A 4969-nucleotide genomic window follows, 5' to 3' on the forward strand; every position below is an offset into this window, starting at 1 on the left:
GTAATATACACAGTTGGCACGTACTACTCACCTTATCAATCTATTAATATTAGTGTTAGTAACGTATTTCTATTATTTTTTTCCAACATATTTTTTCTATCACATGTGCCACCGCCTTAATAAGTTACTTAATAACTAGAGGCTTTTCATTTAGAGTGAAGTAATTAGGATGTATCAAGTAAAACAGGCAGATTCATCGTTGATAAGCGTTTTGTCGTAGAATTATTAAACGAGCGAAGATACTCTGAACTTACCATCTCTGTCGCGTTTCCTTTGTAGGATTAAGCGAAGCAAGCATTAAACGGAGAACGATGCCTTCTGTGGGATTAAACGCGCCGGTTTTTCAAATCTCCGGTTGAATGTAGTCTAGAGTCTAGAGGAGTAAAATAGCAGGGGAACAAGGACTTTCTAAATAGTGTTAGAACCATTACCGTAAAAGGAGGTGAAAGCGAGAGTGAGGCACTATCTCGCTATCTTTTCAGGATGCCGGAGACACTAGGCTGAGAGAAAGGGAGGCGTCCCTTTCACGGCCAGCTATGGAGGAGAGGGTGCCTCTTCTTTTTTTTCAGCACTGTGACAGCATTCAAATGATCAAACAACAGACGATTACGACGCGAGAGCTCCGTTCTACCGTCTTGAAATTTAGACAAGAAGGTGACATTCTCTCCGCTTTTTATTTATTAGACCAATAAAAAATTACACATGCAGTAAATAAGAAAAATAAACTACTTACAAACAATTTCAAATTCTATGTATTAGATGTTCTGATTGATTCTAACATTAGTTTTATCTATAGACAACTATCTATAAATCTAGTTGGAATACTTGAAAAATTAACCAGTCATTTCAATGTGTGAACACTTAAAAAATATTTGATTAAATTATTTGCGTTTATAAACGGAACCCATAAACGATAATGGGATTTATATGGAAGTTATAGTTTTCTGATACATTAGATCTTTTATTTCATAATTCAGGGCTACTTATCAATCTGAAGATTCCATAAGAAAACAGTAGAAGTAAGTGACTTATCGAGAGACAAGATAAGAAAGTTGGAAATCAATACTAACGTGGAGGATAAGCCTGATCAAGGTATATCAGCGAAAACGGTCAGACTGACTAGATTTGTAAGCATAATCTTATCCTAATAATAATAGAATTTATAAAGAAGTTATGACTTCCGTATATATCAAATATTTTAATTCATTTTCTTTACAATTGAATCAAGTATTCACACTTGCTTATCAATTTGAGAGAAGCCAGTAAAAGTAAGTGACTTACGAAAGTTGAGAATGTAAAACCAATGGCTGAAGCGCAGGATAAGTCTGGCGAAGGTGTATCGACGAGAAGAAGTCAGGATCACGGCTGGAAGAGGATAAGACCGGCCAGACTTAGAAGCTTTATCCACTGTCCCTTTTTTCGTCTCTTCTCTCCGCCTCGAGTCTCTTTGTCCTGCTCCAGAGCTGTTCGGGAGATACCCAGCCCGAGGCGCCCGTAGCTCGACGACTTAATAATGCACCATCTCCGGGACCGTCATTTCGCAGAGACAACTTTGCGTAGATTGAGCACATCCTCCTCCGCGCCTGGCCTCATCTCCTTACCCGTAGTCCGCGCGAACTTGGGACGATTGGCAAACTGACTTCATCCGAGGAACCTGCTTCTCGTTAACGCACGTCCATATTTGCCTATTCCCAGCGAGCACTGTCTACAGGAGTGGAGGCATAATTAGTGTAATTGGGAAAAATTTAATGTAACCTTAAAGATCAGACGTATGTCTTCTTGATTTTATGCATTTTTGAAATTCTCTGTAAAAAAAATGTGTAACAATAATGATAAGAAAGAAATAATGTCCAAAGAGGTACAGAATATTAAACATGAAATTAGTGAGACGAAGTCCAATTAATTTCTCTTTTTTAGATTTTACTCTTTTTGGGCAAGCAAGAACATAATTATTTAGTAATCGTTTGCCATCGAAATCGAAAGTTAAATGTACTTAATTGCTCGTGAATCCGACGCAAGCCTAAACGTTTCGAATACAGGCCATCGACTATTGGAAACTTGATTGCTTCTAAGACTGACTGATTTGCTGACTAATGAGTTGACTAAGGCTTGAGGCTTGATTGCTTCCGAAGTGCTTCACGTTCCTCGATGACTATTACCAGCTAGCGTAATGAATCTACTAATTGCTAACTTTTTATCACATCAGATATTTGTGTAATCAGCTTCTTCTATAATGAAATTGAGTTATCACAGATTAAATTGAAGGTATCAGTTTCCATATGCTATCGAAACATCACCTTTTTTTAAACCTTTTAAGTTCTGTCTCAAATGTTTTTGTCGAAAATGTCCCCATTGGATGATAAATAACTCCTCTTTTGGATGGAAACCTTGTATATGTATTAATATATATATCACACAAATGTATTCATTTATTTTAAAAATTGAAGTTACCACCTTATAAATGAACATATACATAAATTTAATGCACTTGTAATACATTGTTATTAGAATATGTGCGACATAAACATTTGTGTCTGAACTCGAAACCTCGCAGCATATATCAAAAGCTGTAGACTAGTAATCCCGCGCATTGAATCCGTTAATCTGGTGCATTATGCGAGTGTGTACTCTAGAAAATCGGTGTTAAATGATTTGAGGTGAAGGCATTGAAAAAGACAACGTGAAAGGATTTTGGCCAAGTTTTATGTACTCCTGGTATCCTGAACGTGCTCCCAGTTTCTTCGCTGGTTTATCGTCATATAGGTAAAACCCGATAACATCTCGAAACATTTTGTCATTTCACATGCGAGTGTACGTCTGTATACATATGAATTGTATCAAACGTCTACCTTCTGTTGCTTGCCTTACTTTTGATGGACAGACGATATTACGCCTTGCCACGTAGACGAGATATATCAGTAGACTTTTCACCTTATGATTTCTCGTTCGAGTTGGAAATTAACGATCATTTGAACAACCTGCTTTTGACTAGTACTCGATTAAATTTCATCTTTACCGAAGAAATATCGGAGAACAAGAGACAGGCGGTTATATTTTCTGTTTGCCTATGAACGGACCAAATTTCACCTCATTTACCGTCTGTTCGACTTCTATTCCAGCGAAGTTGAATCACATCTTTTCCTTAATTTGTCGTAACATACATTATCGCATACATTAAATTATTGAAAAGTCAATTGAACAACAATTAGAAATGCAGAGGTTCTGAACGTAATCGTAGCTTTTCGCTTAGCACTGTTTCCTAAGATTGGACTTTGGAAAAGGGTGGCAACCCAGGTATCACCGCGTGGATGTCTATGAGAAGTGAACAATACTCACTGCTCACTTTCCATGTAAGTTACCACTCTATTATATGAAGTGAATATTGTACGAGTTAAGGTTCATACTTTATGCGAGTAGAACTCTAACTTTTATTAAGTCTAATTATAATTTATTACAAATATTAGATAATTGGAATGAAAAGAGAGCAAAGTGCAAAATGTTAGATTTTGCTTGGATGGCCTGTGTTCGAATCGAGCAGGGCCCTGTACAAGGGTGACTATGTCCCTGCGTGGAGATGTACTGACCGCCCTAATCCGCTTTACGGCAAGAAAGTGGAGAGACAGATTTACCGTCCCCGACGATTAATAAAAGGTCTAATCAATTGTTTGACCAGAATCGCAATTTTTCCCATTGATACCTAAGGAAAATCTGAATTGTAACTACTATTCTATTATTTTTAAGTCATATTTTTTACTTTTAATCATCAAGAAAAAGTTAAGTGAATAATTTTTGCTTTGTATCAGAAAGAGGAAGACGAGTGCGCTCACTCATACATGTGTACTTACTAATCATGCGCCGATATGTTCTTCTCTTCTTCCACTTCTTGAAACTATGAGTCGAGGTTCTATATTCTCCTTCTTCTATTATTTGAAATCATGATCCCAGGCAGCAGTGCAATGAAAAAGTAAAAGAGAAGAGTAAATGTAAAATGAAATACAAGACCAATCATCAAACTAAACGACATGAGTACTCATGAACTCCAGAATCAGCATCAAATCATAGAGCACGAATGAATGCACATCGAAAAAAATTTCGATCCAAACCAATAAACAAACCCTCAAACCGAACCGGAACGAGCTCGATAATACAGTAAAAAAGTATCGAAGAGCCGATGTGCTGTAATCGACGATCGCTGATCGAATAACTTGAAGAGCGTGCTTGTCGAACATATACATATACCCATCCGCTTCCAAACGGAATCGCGTAAGATCTTTCAATAATTCTAAGGAAGTTTGACTCCCAATTTAAATATTTGCTCCTTCTCTATTTATCGATAATCGTGCAGGATCATTCCAATGATCTAGAAGCGGGTGACCACTGATTTCAAATACTCACTTGTAGAATTGGAGAATTCAGCTGATTTCTATGCCAGCGAAATTGAATCACATCTTTTCCCAAATTCGTCGAACATTCATTAGCACATGTATTAATTTATTGAAAGATCAACAGACAATTTGAGATATAGAAATTCTAAATTAATATGCAAAGATAAATATATACAAAATACAAAATATATGCACGACACGTGCAAAAAAATATGCACTTATAAAATGTATGCATATATGTATTCTTTTGTTGTTTGCTGTAATTTGTATTACATGTATGTATTTATGATTTTTTCCATATTTTCAACGGTAAGTAGATGTCTTTTCTCGCTGAATATTAATTTATATGCTGGAAATGTTTTTTAAAAATCATGGGACGTAATTGGTGCACATGTGTATTTCTTCCAATATCGTAGTTCAATTTCGTCTGCTCCTTCAGTAGTGGATCCATATAAGGTTTTGTTAATTTTTAGCAACGTATCAAAACCTAGATTTTATATCACATAACTGCTCCACGTATATACGTATGTACAATTAAATACAAAATATGTCAAAAATATATAATATATGTATATGTAATGCAA

The sequence above is a fragment of the Ceratina calcarata genome, unplaced genomic scaffold (genome assembly GCF_001652005.2).
Source record: "Ceratina calcarata isolate Rehan_Ccalc_2016 unplaced genomic scaffold, ASM165200v1 scaffold127, whole genome shotgun sequence".
Taxonomy (NCBI): Eukaryota; Metazoa; Arthropoda; class Insecta; order Hymenoptera; family Apidae; genus Ceratina; species Ceratina calcarata.